A 17,523-nucleotide genomic window follows, 5' to 3' on the forward strand; every position below is an offset into this window, starting at 1 on the left:
CCCCCAAACTCGCACATTACGGTAAAAGAGCCCTGACAATTTAGCTGGATGATCCCTCCCATCAGTGTCTGGCGAGGGCGCGTTCAACAATGCCACAAATGGCAATTCAGCGACGGGGCTATCCGGTAGCATCCGGAAAGAAAACCACTTGATTTAGCACCTACCTGCCTCCAGGAGAGTGGATATCAACTTGTACGTACCCTCAAGGACGACATTGGTTCTACCATCAGGGGCCACCTTACAGGGACGACCGACCATCCTTACGTCAAACCTCCGGGCTGAAGCCCTGGAGGCTCAGCCGGAGTAGCTCCTCCATAAATACTTCATGGGGATCTCCGTATGGAGACCCTTAACCACAACCCGAGGACCCATTTTCCGGTTGACAGTCACGTTCAACTCCAGTTCCCCGAATTTTTTGTTGGTCACCACCCTTTCCCTCCATAAAACAGAGGGAGTGCAGATAACCGCCCCACCGCCTTTGATTGGTCGGACTTCGTGGATCCTTACTCCGAGCGAGGGACCCACCTCTTTGACCCCCTTCTTAATTACTTCCTTCGGGGAAGTTGCAGGCCCCTTACTCCTGACCACAACCGACCAGGTCTCCACAGCCTTCGGCGTCACCGGTGTGATTGCTAACAGCGCAGATGCTGGAGGCGCTGGCATCGGTGCCGACGAAGCCGGCATTGACCTGCTCGGTGTCGAGGAATGTCTCCCACAACTTCCTTTAAGGGTATCTACTTGTACTCGAAAATGGGCATTATCGGTAATAATTGTCATCGAAAGCGCCTTATATTTTGAGGCAAGCTCCAACAGCCCCTTCAAAGTCCCTGCCTCGAAGTTTTTGGCATCGAAAATCAATGCAGTAAGTTGCTCCGTAATTTTTTTTCCAGCCGCAACATGGCTCACTGCCCCACCTCTAACTACAATCACTCGATCGCATACCAACTTTATTGGCACTCGTGACGCTAGTGCCCGCTTTCGTAACGCCTCTTTCTCACGTCCGACTCCCGTTCCGTTGCCCACCGTATTAGCCGGATGAGCTTTCACAGTGGTGGCCACGCTCCTACTACCGCTCCCTCCCTGATTTTAGCACACATTACGCGGCTACCCCGTACGTGCAACCGGTTGGCCACATTGGCACTCCCACCACAACTGCCGCTGCCTCCCTCGTTTTTGCACTCGTTAACGGAGGTCCCGTCACTTCCCCCTCGCCACCCGACGTGGAATCATCCACCACCGAAGGAGAGGCGGATTCTCCGCTTCCACCGAGAATCTTAGCCCTCCTTCTCCGTCTAGGAGGCATCTCGCTTCCCGACTCCTTATCAGTCAGACTGATACGCCGGTGTACCACTGACGTAGAAGGCTCACGGACAAAGAGGAATCTGGAACAGCTGCTCTCCAAGTGCGTGTGTCTGAACGCACTGAAAAATGCGACTGACGCGCAGGCCGGCTCAGTAACAGCAACCACTCAAGCGGTCGAATATTGCGTGTTCGCCGTGCGAAGCTTCCGCAAACAACAACAACGTGGATGACCACGTTGCTCGTATATTAGAAACATACTTACCGCTTTCCATAGAGTGCTTTCTTGTGAATACCATATCCGTTTTCTACGGGTTCAACCCCGGACCCGCTTGCGATGCCCAGTTCTGGACTGTATTGAGAGTGGTGGTCAAGGTACTGCCAATGGTCCGTAGATATCTTCCTATTATTAAGATGGCAATCTTGTCCGCACATACCACTATCTTAGGGGCTTTGCCTACCTAATTTCTTTAGCAGTCTATTCACCACTAATGCCCATAGAAACCGTGATAGCATACCACCTTGGGTAGTACTTCTACAGACTTTCTTGGTTATTTTACTGCCGTTCCATTCTGCTATTATCCGACTAGACGTCAAAAGGATACTGATCCACCGTTGTATAGCAGCACCAACACCTATTGACTGGATACTGTTCATAATAGATTCCGTAGAGACGTTGTTGAACGGTCCAGAAATGTCCAGGAATGCTCCAAGAGCGTATTCCTTAAATTCAAGAGCCCTTTCGATATTAAGTACCAGTGTATGGAGTGTTGTCTGTACTCTACGCCATTCGTACTCTCGTGGCCACGCAAAGTTTACCAATAAAAATTTTCAAGTGTTGTGCATATTTGACTACACTTTATAACGGAACATTTTGCGGTATAGAAATTTTTTATTTAGAAATAAGTTAATGACATGTTATTTATGAAAAATATTAAAAATTAAAAACAAAACACATTCAGCTATAGACAAAATCATTTGAAAGTTAGTGAGCTTAACAAAATGAGATTGATATACCTCATACAAATTATATGCGCATCATGTATTTACTTGATTAAAAAAGTACAAAAGCTGATATCGAAATTTCGGTGTAGTTTTATTTGCAGATAATGTTTAAAAAATAAAAACATAAATTGGTAACAAATTTCAAATATATGTATGTAATAAGGAAGTTAAATCAAAAATAGTCTTACTACTAAATATATATATGTGCATATTTGGTTTTTATTTTTTAATATTATTAATGATTATGTATATATGATATTAATAATCAATACTATTACTATTATTCAGTATTACGGAATTAAGTCGGGATGCAATCTAATCCACCAAGGCTTTAAGGTGGGCTGGGTCAATAGTGTTTTCTGGTATATTGCCTTTTTAAGGTTCTTGCTGTCTCAAACTGTATACCGTTCTTGAACACTTTGCCAGAGACGATACTCCAGAGGAGCTCAATCGGATTTAGGCCCGGACTTAAGGCGGACCAGTCCAATACAGGTATTTTTCGCCCAGTAAAGATGGATTTGGTGACCTAAGCTGTTTGTATTGAAGCCTTGTGCTACTGAAAAGTGCTGTCGTCACCATATAAATTGCCACCAAATTCTATTAAGTCACTCTCCAGGATACCGACATACATTTGGGTATTCATTAGGGTAGTGATGTAGCACATATATGACTTTCCCCTATAGCAGAATGCAGCTCATACCATCCCACTTCCACCCCCAAACCTTCGCTTAAAACAGGATCGCCGATCCTGGCGTGTATCTCTCAATATCTTTTGCAACTATCAGGGCCATCTAGATTGAATTTGTTTTCATTAGTAAAAATTACGTTATGCCATTCTTAGCATAAAAAACGGTACTTATTTGCAAACTTCATGCGGGCCTTCAAGTGTCGCTGTGAAGGCTTGGGTTTAGGCACCATGGAGGTATGTTTCAGTAATGGATTTTTATGGATTCTTTGCACTATTCAACTGTCAGTTATTTGGAGACTCACACGACCATAAATTTTTTCACTACTCATTAAATGAACCACAGCAAGTCTTTGTATTTGCCGTTTGCAATGCAAATCAATGTTGCTTTTCCGCCCACTTCATCGAATTGTGCCATATTTACTTAAATATTTTAGGTATTTAGAGATGCAGTTCCGGTGCCGGTTTACTTTTTTTTTGCGATATTGTTGATATTCGCTATCATGCATTCCTTATATGATGCCTTGTTCATGGTTTCATGAGGCATTTTAACTAACCAATGTCGAAATATTTAAATTAATTTCACTATTTTGAACAATTACATACTTACAATAAATATCTCAAACTAATTTTTGCAACTTAACTTCCAAAACGCTAGTATCAGCAGTTGCAATCATTTCGCACTGATGCGCACATATAATTATTTACTACGCAGCACCGAAAGCTCATGCACATTTTGAACGCTACGGTAACACGAATGAGAGGAGAAAGCAAAAAAAAACGCGATAGTTTTTCATATATGGCGGAAAAACAAGGATTAGTTATGCACATATAATTATTTGTATGAGGTATAAGAGACTGGCATGCAGAGAAAAAATAATTTTTTTTCTCTAATTTAATTTCATTTACACTATAATTGAAATTTATGTTTTATTATATTTTTTTTATTTGAAACGCAAAGTTTATAGTCGCGTTAATACTTTAAAAACAATAAAATCGGTTGCTTATGTATAAACACAGAAAAGCTATTTTGTGTTTTACTCATTAGACGTAATAAATTAAAGACCATAATGTATGTAAAGGATGGAGTCACGTATAGAAGTTCAGGAGGATGGAGTCACGTGTAGATGTTCACGCAAGTCAGGAAAGTTCTCTGATCGCCATTCACTTGGAAGTGGCCAGAAACGATTCTTTTACACATGGCTCAAGCAGCTCACTACTTCCGGTCTTTGACCAAGTATCCTCTGGGTAGCCTAAGAACATCCGTTTGAAGGCGAGCTAAAGTGAGAAGGCGAAACATCCCCTGCTTAGGGTTGTGCGCTGGGTTTGGGACCCGCCACGTAAAAAACACCCCCAATGAAAAGAAAGCGACAGCCTCGGAAGAGAAACCCCCCTTTTGATGACGACCATGGCAAACGAAATAAGGACTACGAGATAAGGGCATGCAACCTGGAATGTCCGGACCTTACTTGGGAAGGTGCCGCTGCCCAGCTGGTTGATGTCCTCGCGAAATAAGGCTGACATCACCGCCGTCCAAGAAATGCGATGGACGGGACAAGGACAGAGAAGAGTAGGTCCTTGTGACATTTACTACAGTAACACCATATAAAGGAGCGCAAGTTTGGTGTTGGATTCGTGGTGGGAGAGAGAGACTCCGTCGCCGAGTACTATCATTCACTCCGGTGAATGAACGTCTAGCCACAATCCGCATCAAAGCGAGGTTCTTCAACATATCGCTGATTTGTTGCCCACGCCCCGACGGAAGAGAAGGACGATGTGACCAAAGATGCCTTCTATGAGCGCTTGGAGCGCACTTATGAGAGCTGCCCCGCCACGATGTCAAAATCGTGCTTGGCGACTTTAACGCCAGGGTGGGCAAAGAAGGTATATTTGGCACTACGGTCGGTAAATTCAGCCTCCACGACGAAACATCCCCAAATGGGTTGATGCTTATTGACTTCGCCGGGGCCCGAAATATGGTTATCTGTGCTACTAGATTCCAGCACAAGAAGATACATTAAGCTACCTGGCAGTCTCCGGGTTCGAAAAGCCACCAACCAGATCAATCATGATGTGATAGACGGAAGACACGTCTCCAGCGTTCTATACGTGCGTTAGCTCCGAGGTCCTAACACCGACTCGGATCACTATCTTGTTGCAGCCAAGATTCGCACTTACCTCTGTGCAGCAAAAAACGCACGTCAACAAACACAAGGAAGGTTCGACGTCGAGAAGCTGCAATCACAACAGACAGCCGAACGATTTTCTACTCGGCTTGCACTCCTGCTCTCTGAGAGCACTCGTCAACAACTCGGTATAAGGGAACTGTGGACGGCATTTCAAATTCCTTACGTATAGCTGCAACCGAAACCATTGGTTTTCGGAAAGTGCAAAAGAACAGCTGGTACGACGAGAGTGCCGTGTCGCAGCGGAGAGAAAACAGGCTGCCTACCTCGCAACGTTACGATCGACCACTACACGTGCGGGATGGGATAGATACCGAGAGTTGAAGAGGGAAGCGAGACGCATTTGCAGACAGAAGAAGAAAGAGGCCAAAATGCGTGAGTACGAAGAGCTTGATAAGCTGGCCGACAGGGGTAATGCTCGAAAATTCTACGAAAAAATGCGGCGGCTTACAGAAGGTTTCAAGACCGGAGCATACTCTTGTAGAACCCCCAAAGGTGATCTAGTCACTGATGCCCAGAGCATACTTAAATTATGGAGGGAACACTTTTCCAGCCTGCTGAATGACAGTGAACGCACAACACCAGGAGAAGAAGAACCCGATTCCCAATCGATGACGATGGAGCAGACGTTCCATTACCCGACCATGAAGAAGTTCGAATAGCAATTGCCCGCCTCAAAAACAACAAAGCGGCAGGGGCCGACGGACTACCGGCCGAGCTATTCAAACACGGCGGCGAAGAACTAATAGGGTGCATGCATCAGCTTCTTTGTAAAATATGGTCGGACGAAAGCATGCCCAACGATTGGAATTTAAGTGTGCTATGCCCAATCCATAAAAAAGGAGACCCCACAATCTGCGCCAACTACCGTGGGATTAGCCTCCTGAACATCGCATATAAGGTTCTATCGAGCGTATTGTGTGAAAGATTAAAGCCCACCGTCAACAAACTGATTGGACCTTATCAGTGTGGCTTCAGACCTGGAAAATCAACAACCGACCAGATATTCACCATGCGCCAAATCTTGGAAAAAGACCCGTGAAAGGAGAATCGACACACACCACCTCTTTGTCGATTTCAAAGCTGCTTTCGACAGCACGAAAAGGAGCTGCCTTTATGCCGCGATGTCTGAATTTGGTATCCCCGCAAAACTAATACGGCTGTGTAAGTTGACGCTGAGCAACACGAAAAGCTCCGTCAGGATCGGGAAGGACCTCTCCGAGCCGTTCGATACCAAACGAGGTTTCAGACAAGGCGACTCCCTATCGTGTGACTTCTTCAACCTGCTTCTGGAGAAAATAGTTCGAGCTGCAGAACTAAACAGAGAAGGTACCATCTTCTATAAGAGTGTACAGCTGCTGGCGTATGCCGACGATATTGATATCATCGGCCTCAACACCCGCGCCGTTAGTTCTGCTTTCTCCAGGCTGGACAAGGAAGCACAGAAAATGGGTCTGGCAGTGAACGAGGGCAAAACGAAATATCTCCTGTCATCAAACAAACAGTCGTCGCACTCGCGACTTGGCTCTCACGTCACTGTTGACAGTCATAACTTTGAAGTTGTAGATAATTTCGTCTACTTAGGAACCAGTATTAACACCACGAACAATGTCAGTCTGGAAATCCAACGCAGGATTGCTCTTGCCAACAGGTGCTACTTCGGACTGAGTAGGCAATTGAAAAGTAAAGTCCTCTCTCGACGAACAAAAACTAAACTCTATAAGTCCCTCATAAGTCCCGTCCTGCTATATGGTGCAGAGGCTTGGGCGATGACAGCAACCGATGAGTCGACGTTACGAGTTTTAGAGAGAAAAATTCTGCGAAAGATTTATGGTCCTTTGCGCATTGGCCACGGCGAATATCGCATTCGATGGAACGATGAGCTGTACGAGATATACGACGACATTGACATAGTTCAGCGAATTAAAAGACAGCGGCTACGCTGGCTAGGTCATGTTGTCCGGATGGATGAAAACACTCCAGCTCTGAAAGTATTCGACGCAATACCCGCCGGGGAAGGAGAGGAAGAGGAAGACCTCCACTCCGTTGGAAGGACCAAGTGGAGAAGGACCTGGCTTCGCTTGGAATATCCAATTGGCGCCACGTAGCGAAAAGAAGAAACGACTGGCGCGCTGTTGTTAACTCGGCTATAATCGCGTAAGGGGTGTCTACGCCAATTAAGAAGAAGAAGAGGAAATTTTTCACCTGTATCGATTACACTGGCCTACATAAAAACAGTTTTTTGTTTGGTGCAGCTCTGTCCGTATCTGTAGTCGGTAAAGTAGGTAGCATTAACTGTATTGCTGCTACTAGATGTCAGCTGACAGCTCTGGTTTACCTACAAGTCTTATTTTAATTTTTTCCGGGTTTATTCAAAGTCTGTCAATCTGATTATCACTTTTATAAGATTAGAAGTACAAATTTATTATGGAAAGTAAGTCGAGCAGTTGCAGTAATGATCCTGACAAGTTTTGTTATATATGCGGCGAGTATATAATGAAAAATCAACGGAAACCGATTAATGGCATTGTAATTCTCCTGTATTCTGCTTACTTTGGTATTGAAATTGGCAACCAAGATAAGGCGTGGGTTCCACACAAACGAGAACTGATATGAAAAATGTGACTGATATTTTCGTATTAAGTCACAAAATATACCTAAAATCAGGTCTTGAATCTTAGGCACCAAAATGAGTGTAGGCCAGTGTTATGTATATTAAGTTTTATTGCTCAATAAAATGCCATATGAACATACAATTCGTATGCATATCTGAAATTTTATAGTTTTCAACTTTTTTTACACAGTTTCGAGGTAAATATGGTTTTTTATTTCATCTTACACGGTTTTCAGATGACATGGAACGTATCCATAATTTTACTATAGGAAACGCCTCTTTTTTTTACACGGATTTCTGAGGAACGTATCTACATAAGTAAAAAAAAAGTTGGGTGTACTGCCTGACATATTCGTCATGATATGTAGATTATATATCGATGACTCGTTCGAGCATTTCGATTGGTAACTGGCGAATGACATGGGTGATGTTTTGCTCCAAGGCCTGAATTGAAGGGAGATTGTCCGCATAGACTTTACACGTTACATATACCCACAGAAAAAAGTCTTACAGTGTCATATCACAAAATCTTGTTGGCCAATTGACCGGCCAAAAACGTGAAACCATTTTCTCACAGAGATGTTTTCTCACTAAATTCATTGAATAATGCAGAAATTTAGCTTGTTTACTTACCAGCCAGAATTGAGCCTTATACCTGCAGCTACGGCTGCTATATTTTCTTCTCTGGGTGCTGGACGTGATTTATTTGCCCGAATATTATCCAATAATGAACGCTGGGTCTCAATTATGTTGATAATTTGAGAGAAGCGCGCGAAACTCATTCTTTACAGAACTTGAAATTTCATAATAAAGTTGAACGATTTGTAAAGGTTGTAAAGGCGCAAGTCTTTCCATGATGAAATGTAACGTGACAGCTTGACACGACTCATGCGTGATCTGTCAAAAATATATATATATAAAGATATTGAAAAAGGTACTTCCACTTGAATCACATATGTTGTATATGGGAGTTGGGGATAGTATCCACTCGATTTTATCAATTTTTGACAATGCTTCATAACAAGAATATGTCACACACTCATAAAATATTCCCTAAGATTCATTAAAGTACCTCACATACCATTACCAAACATATGGAGTAAAGTAGGATGTTATATGTTTGTTTTATGGGGCTAGATCAACTTTTCGCTCAATTTCAATTATATATCTTACACATTGACTGATATTTGTCGTAAAAAGACAACAGTAGGTAATGGGGTCCAAATATTCGGTACCTAGCGGCTTCCACAGCTTTTTATGGATTTTAGTAATTTATGGTCATAAGATGCATACGATAAAGGAAATATTCGTGCAAAGTTTTATTCCGTTATATTAACTGCTTCTTGATTTGTGTCGTGGAAACTGAACAAATCAAGAGGAATTTAAAATTGTGCTAAATAGGAAGTAGGCGTGGTTTTTGTCCGATTTCGTTCATTTTCAAAATGTAACATTAGAATATTAGAAGAATGTTATGTTTCGTTGAAATCAGTCGGGCAGGTTCTTCGATCTAAAATTTAACCTAATAGTGGGCGGTGCCACTTCAATCGTCCAATTTTTACACCGGCACATATAAAGCCCTATCATACAATCTATGGCATGTAATTTAATTTAAACTTACTTTTTTGCCAAGAAACATGTGTATCGAGTTTCATCAAGATATCTTAATTTTTACTCAAGTTATAGCGTGCGAGTTATAGTTTAGGAATAAAAAAAAAAGAGCTTTGGCCTTTTTTTTCACAACCGCCTTTATTAAACTGAATCTTAAGACTGACTAATTTTACATTTCTTATTAGTTTACATACTACTTATCCTAATGCTAACTGTACTAACATTCTTTGTTAGTTCGCTTCTAATATTAGCTTGTTTACTTATATATACTATTTATGTATATATATATGTATATATATACTTATATATGTTTTTAGTTGAGTTGGCGTTAGCATACCCGAAATACGCTCACTCTCTTATTCCACAACTAAGCCTAATGTGGAATCCAATTTTATGTTAGTACGATATTAAGTCTTTACTATATTTATATTTACTACATGTTTAGAGTATGGGTATGTAACTTGCGCGGATAGACGGGCAGACAGATATTCACCCGGATTTTATCGTGTATCGTCATCCTAATCATTTATATATAGTACAACCGTTAGGTGAACAAAAGTATTATACTCTGTAGCAACAGGTTACAAGAGTATAAAAATCGTTCTAAACACTGATGCTTCAAATAAAACATAAGGTTGTGCGGTCTTTAAGAAATTTAAGGAACTTCTTGTTTGGTGTTACAAATCTTGAAATTCAGACTGATCACCATTATTTTCGCAACTTTCAATCGCAACACAAATTCTAAAATGAAGAGATAGCATATGTACAAAAGTTGTATTGGATTCCGTCAGTTAAAAAAGCACGTCTGCATCGCATAACCGTCTATCACGAAATAGGCCGCTTCTTTACTGAATATCTCCTTAAATATACATACATTTGGTTAACGGATTGTAGCATCACGCGACATGATACAAATGTGCATACATATGTATATGTATGTATGTATGTCTATAGAAAACTACATTTACATTCACTAAGCTAGAGTAAAACTACTAGTCTACGAATACAAAGCTAAAAGGAGGATACAATTATATTGATCATTCAGCATTCAGCAATCAGCTTACTGGTATTGGTTTGTGCCCTTACTAATTATGCGCAGGACTGTATTCTAAAGAACTTAAATCTTGAACATCCTGCCCGGCTGAGCCCTCGCGGTTCAGTAATTCTTCTGTAGGACCTGTAAGGCGGCATAACTTCTGCACCGGTCGCCGACACCGCTGCTTAATAGGAAGTCCATTTGATGATGTCTGGTTTGTATTGTACTCTATTGTCACGGTACGTACCAGACCATCACTACCCGGGTGAACGTCAATCACCCGTCTCATACGCCAAACCGATGGTGGCAAATTATCACCACGTATAAGAACTACATCTCCACGCTGAACATTGGGTTCCGATTTAGTCCATTTTTTCCGTGTCTGAAGAGTGTTTGGATATTTGGATTGCCAGCGGCGCCAAAAATGCTCCAACATTTTCTGGAGGTGTTGCCAATATCGAAGACGATTTTCTGGAGCTTCAGGCAATGGGGGATCTGGACGACAATTGAGTGGTCGTCCGATCAGGAAGTCACCCGGTGTTAGGGCTACCCCAACTTCCGAATCATCGTAGAGAGCTATCAGTGGTCTCAAATTTAGACACGTCTCGATGCGAGTCAGGAGAGTAGACAACTCAGTATAATGCAACGTCTGACTGCCCATGACCCTTAGCAGATGCTTTTTGGCTGAACGAACTGCTGCCTCTCATAGACCACCGTGATGTGGTGCGGAAGAGGTTATGAATTTCCAACGTGTACCTTCAGCTGCCAGATGTTGTTGAGCATCTGCTGCTACCCAAGCCTTCAAGTCTTCCTGCATTTGACGATTAGCTCCTACAAATTGTGTTCCATTACCAGTGTTTAAGATGGTACAAATACCCCGTCGACTAATGAAACGATCGTAAACATCTATAAATGCCTGTGTACTCAAGTCTTCTGCCAGCTCAATGTGCACCTCTCGTGACGCCATACAAATAAATATGGCAGCATAGGCTTTTGTAGTCGGGGTGGCGCGATGCGTTCACACACGTGCATGGAATGGCCCGCAGTAATCCAAGTCACTACGAGAGAATGGTGGAGCCACTAGTACACGTTCTTTCGGGAGCGAAGCCATTTGTTGGCGTTGTATAATTTGTGCCTACGACATGTAGTGCATGTCCATATGAAAGATTTTACTTGCGCCCGTGCCCCTATAAGCCAGAAACGTTGTCTAAGGAACTGAAGCATTTGTTGTCTACCACCATGTAAGCAACGTTTATGTGCATCAGAGACTAGTAAATAAGCCAGGGCTCCACGAAGAATTATAATTTGATGTCGCTGATCTTCATTTAAGTCGGAGTTTGTGAGTCAATCACCATCCAGGAAAGGATTGAGTGCTAAGATTTCACTGCCACCCGCAATTCTCGAATGCAATGTAAGAGACTTAATTTCTTGTATAAAATGATTACCTTGTGCTTGTCGAACATGCAGAAGTAGCGCCCAGTGCTGGTCTGCGACGGAAACTACATCGTTCCTGTAACCACGATATTTCGGTAACCAGCGCCTTAACCGAACAGTGGTGTTAAGTAAACGACTCAATTTGTTAAATTCCTCTATGGTAATTAGCTCTAGAAACGAAGATGGAGACCACACGATATTCAGCAATGGAGAGGTGCTCCTCCTCCTCCGTTAAAGAAGGTAAACGCATTTCCCCCACGCCTTGGTGAATGCACGTCGGTCCGGTCCACCAAAGATGATGATCTGCTTAGACGGCGGGAGATAGGCCTCTGCTTGCACAGTCGGCTGGATTTGATTCCGAGCGAATATGCTTCCAAGCGTTGATGTCTGAATTGGCTTGGATGTAAGCTACCCTATTGGATACATATTGTTTGAACGTGGATGGTGGTTTGCGAATTCAGCGTAAAACAATAATGGAATCACTCCAATATGTACATGGGACGTCCTGTAGACCTAAAGCTTGACGAACGTTGTCCATCGCCTTAGTTAGAAGATGAGCACCACAAGTTCGAGGCGCGGTATCGTCACATCCTTAATTGGTGCTATCTTCGTCTTCGCTGAAACAAGAACTGTGCGTGACGTACCACCTTTATCGATCGTTGCTGCCAGACCAGCCTTCCACAAGTCATGTATGAATAGTTTCGCCACCACGACTACGGGTGCCAATACCCCAGTTGGATCACATAGCTTCGCCACGTCACTCAAAACCTTTCGCTTGGTGTGCATTGAAGTGTCGTCAACCAAGCCTACCTTGAAGAAGAGCTCGTCGCTCACTGGATCCCAGTAAAGACCTAAAACCTTTGTTGTTGAGTTGTTCAACTCCAGTTCTGATGCAGAAACAGTTGTACCGGTTATCGCAGATAATACGTGCAGAATTGGAATTCCATTTTCCCAATATATTGAGCACGGGGAACAGCAAGTTCATCTCTGTCGACGCTATCCAAATTGCCATCAACATAGAAATTATAATGCTATGACGCGCTGCAGCAGCCCGGCTTGGGTCATTGATGACTTCACAATTATCAATCGCACATTGACGCAGTGCGCGTATTGCGTTGAATGGGCTACAAGCCATTTCATAAGTTACCGTCTTCAATTCGTACACTTGAAGAGCTTCATTTGGTGATTCACGCCAAAGTTTTCGTTGCCATTTACGATGTCGTCTGTCTACCAGTATTTGTCGGAACATCTTCTGTATGTCTGCAGTGACGGCTACCTTGCATTTCCGAAAACGGTGAAGGATAGGTAGGTAGGTAGAAGTGCAGCCCTATCGGGCTCAATTAGCACTTGATTTGCCATTTTGACACACTATTCGTAGAACCTCCTGTATCTGCTATTACGTTTCACCTTCTCTCTCAAACCATTTTGAGGTTTCGAAGAAACTACTTTGTTCGATATGCTTTTGGTGGAAATCCCTTCAAGGTTTGGTGCTTGGTGGATTCCGAGTGTTTTGTGTCGGATCTGTGCTAGAGCTGGGCATTCGCAGGGAAAGTGGAAGATTGTTTCCTTGTTCCCTGTTACTGCGCAGCCACGGCAGATGTCGTTGTAGGGCATACCCATTTTGGACGCATGTTCCCCAAATGGCCTGTGCCCTATTGTGGTAGCTTTTATTCTGTAAATACTTTTTCTTGACCTATTTAATGGCCGTCATATGTTGGCCATAATTGTTTAGTTATGCCGTATTTTGTAATGTTTTTCCACCTGTTGTTTGCAATTTGTTGAAATTGTCTATTGATCTCTCCTTTGATCGATCCTAGCGGGCTTGGTATTAGCTCCGCCTCGGATTCATTGAGGAAAGCTCTTGCCTTTGCCAACTCGCCTGCTTTTTCGTTACCGAAAATGTTCCTGTGGCCGGGAACCCAGATCAAGTTTAGTTGGAGCTTGTCTTTTGTTGAGCTTAGTGCTCTCTTGCAGTTGTGAACTATACTGGAATTTGTCATGGGTGAAGACAATGCCAGGTGAGCTTGTTTAGAATTTCACTATGTGCGTAGTTCTGCTGATTCCAACTTCCCAATTCTTTTATTCTTATCGCCGCAATAGCTGCTGTTTTGTGAATAAAAATGTCTATTGGTAGTTGATGCAGGATCACATTGAGCGCATCAGTCGGACATGACCTGATTGCACCCGTAACACCCGCACATGCTGCTCTTTGTATTCCATTTAATTTTCTAATGTTGTATTGTTTGTTTAGCGCTGGCCTTCATACCAGAGCTCCACATGTAAGTATAGGTCTTATGACAGCCGTATAGATCCACATGATTACACTTGGTTTAAGGACCCAGTTCTTGTTGACGATTTTCTTACAAGTTGTTTGAAGCAGCAATGTCCAATTCACTTTATCTTGCTGACACTTACCACTTCCACTTATTTTAATAAAAACACGCGGTTAATGTGTAAATTCAATTTGGGTTTACTGAGCCCTTTTAATGAGTACAATTTCAGTAGGGTAATTACAAATTTTTGATTCGTGATTTTACTAAATCGCAGGCGACGGCGGAAAAACGAGAATTAGGCGGCGATGCGTATATTTCGTTTGCAGATCAAAACGAGACTGATCTTAACTTTTTAGTTGACCCCCTTTTCACCAGTGTGGTATGTGTTTGCGTGTGTGGATGTCCTCTCCCGTGTGGGTAGTGTTGATGTGTGGGTCCTGTGGAATGTAGCTTCGGTGTGGGTGGTGTATTGATGGTGGTGGTGTATTCGTGTAGTGGCATTAGGGGGGGGCGGCTTATCTCATTTAGCCATCCCGGCCCCCCTAGGCGAATATTCAGCCTAGCAATCTTTGCAGTTGCTGGAGTGTGGCCACTACGTTGCTGAGTCCAGTAGCGGGGCGATGCTGTGGCGCTTTTGGACGACGCCTGGTTGGTGCAACGTGGTGCGAACGCCATTGATGGTGCGCAGGCCGGGCTGCAGTAGTTCGGCGTCGCACCGTCCGGTTTCCTTGCGTTGATCTACCCGTGCTTGGGGCAGCCGGCCGACCTACATCGCGTCGTGGGGTCCTGTGCAGCAGCGTATGATGTGGTCTGCCACACGTGTGGCATAAATCGGCTGAGACACACTCCTGCGTCCCATGCGTGTGCGACAGGCAGTTGAGGCAGTGCTCATGTGCCTGGGCCACACGCTGTCGTTGCGTTGGTGTTAGCGCCTTAAAGAGCCCACAGTGTTGGAGTCGATGTTTCCGGCGACACAGCGGGCATCGGATGCGACGCGGCTCGACTTGAGCGGATGGCGTTGATGGGGCTGCTCTTGAGCCTCTACCAGAAGCGGCAGGCGATACAGTCGCATTGGTTGGGCGAAGTGGAGGAGTAGGCCCAGTACGTGCCCCGTTGGTTGCCGACCGAACAGCTGGTGTTGAGATTGTAGGCATGTCCACGTCCATCCTGATCTCTGTAAGAAACTGTATTTGAATATACATGGTGGTATATAAATAAAATGTGTGAATGTGCCACGTTGTGTGGCATGACTGGGTCGTCGTATTGACAGACCATTTTTTTGGTATTTTTATTGCTATTGTTAACGGTTGGTTGCGGGTTGCGATTTTATTGATTTATTTTAATTTGTGTTACGGCATTATGTTCGGATTGTTTAGTATCGGATTTCGCTATTATCCGCGGTTGGTAGAAAGCATAATTTAACCAGCGGTCTGGTGAGTATTCCGTTTTGAGTACGGAGATCAACGACCCGGATGTGGCCGTCTGAGCCATAATGGAGCTTTTCTATACGGCCAAGTCGCCACTCGGTAAGTGGGAGACAATCGTCGTTAATAAGTACACAATCTCCAAGCTTTGGCGCATTTTCTGATGTTTTTCATCGATACCTCTTGTGGAGGTCCTTTAAATAGTCTTCTTTCCATCTGCGACTGAAATTATGATGGAGAATTTTAGTTCTTTCCCATCGATTTAATAAGGATAGCGACTCCACGCCTGGCTCAGGTGTGGCCAGAATGGGTGCTCCTTTGAGAAAGTGCCCTGGTGTTAGGGCTGTGAGATCTGAGGGATCTTGCGAGAGTGTTGTTAGTGGCCGTGAATTGAGAACGGCTTCAATGCGAATTAATAGAGTTGTAAATTCTTCGTAATTAAATTTGTAGTTTCCAGCTACCTTTTTTAAGTGGGATTTGAAGCTTTTTACAGCTGATTCCCATAAACCACCCATATGAGCAGCTCTTGGGGGGATGAATTGCCAATTAATGCCTTGGGGGGCGTACTTTTGTACAATCTCAGGGGAGACTTGTTTAATAAAGTCCACAAACTGTTTTTCTGTGGTTCTTTGAGCTCCGATAAAGGTTTTTCCATTGTCGCTCATAAGTTTGGACCGCGAGAAAAGCCTCTTTTGTCAGATTAGTACATAGCTCGAGGTGCACTGCTTTTGTCGTAAAACAGACAAAGACAGCCACGTAGCCTTTCATGAGGGTAGGAGACCTTAGCATGGACGCCTTTATCTGAAAAGGCCCAGCAAAATCAACACCTGTGATAGTGAAAGGCAGAGCGAAGTTGCAGCGTTGCGGTGGAAGTGCTGCCATAATCTGCGTCCTCATCTTCTGTTTATGCATAGTGCAGATCTTGCACATGAAAATTCACTTTTTTATTTGAGGCTTAAGCCGGGGAATATAGAACTCTTGGCGGATTATATATTGCATTAGGCGATGTTCCGCGTGCAACATTAGTATATGTACATACTTGAGTAGCAATGTTGCAAGTCGAGACTTCTCTGGTATTATTAGAGGATGGCGTTCGTTATATGTCAGGCTTGAGTTAGCAAGCCGACCATTAGCACGAAGCAGACCTTTCGTATCCAGAAATGGATTTAGTACTAAGAGTGAGCTCTTTTTGTCAATCGGCTTCGATTCTCTTAGTAGTAACATCTCGCAGCTGAAGTGGCGCGACTGAGTATAAGTGATAAGAGCGACCTTTGCCTTTTCCAGGTCTTGGTGCGTCAATGTATCGCCTTGAGGATATACTGTGCTTATTCCCTTAATTATAAGTTTGAGTCGCTCTATGAATTTGAGCATGTAAGCGATTACCCTGAGGGCTCGAGGGTATAATGAAAATCGCTCAAGGATGTCAGTATCATCCAATATCGTGTGAAAAGAGTCGATTTTCCGACTTACGGGGGCAATTATATTGCGTATGGGCGATCGTGGCCAAGAATCGGGGGATTCTATTAACCATCGAGGGCCATTCCACCAAAGAGTGGTGGTTGCAAGGTGCAGAGGCTTGCACCCCCTTGTACCGAGGTCAGCAGGATTGTCAGCACTGGCCACGTGTCGCCAAGTGGCTGATCCCACTAGGTCAAGGATTTGAGACGTTCGATTTGAAATATACGTCTTCCATGCATGCGGAGGTTTTTCTAACCAGGCTAATACAATTTCAGAATCAGACCAGAGATACAATTTGTATTTGGTCATATTTAGATGCGTTTGCACCATGGATACGAGTTTGGCTAGTAGTAGCGCACCACATAGTTCCAGTCGTGGCAGACTTATTGTTTTAGCGGAGCCACCTTTGCTTTGGCTACCAGTAGGTGACTGGTGGTCGCTGTGTCAGATTGTGTGCGCACATAGATGGTGGCACAATATGCCTTTTCAGAGGCATCACAG

At 43.7% G+C, this 17,523-nt stretch overlaps 1 pseudogene; it reads right to left on the reverse strand.

Moving 5' to 3' along the window:
• Positions 1-12,413: 12,413 nt before the first annotated feature.
• LOC120780691 lies at positions 12,414-13,116 on the reverse strand (annotated as a pseudogene).
• Positions 13,117-17,523: the final 4,407 nt, after the last annotated feature.

Source organism: Bactrocera tryoni, unplaced genomic scaffold (genome assembly GCF_016617805.1).
Source record: "Bactrocera tryoni isolate S06 unplaced genomic scaffold, CSIRO_BtryS06_freeze2 scaffold_25, whole genome shotgun sequence".
Lineage (NCBI taxonomy): Eukaryota > Metazoa > Arthropoda > Insecta > Diptera > Tephritidae > Bactrocera > Bactrocera tryoni.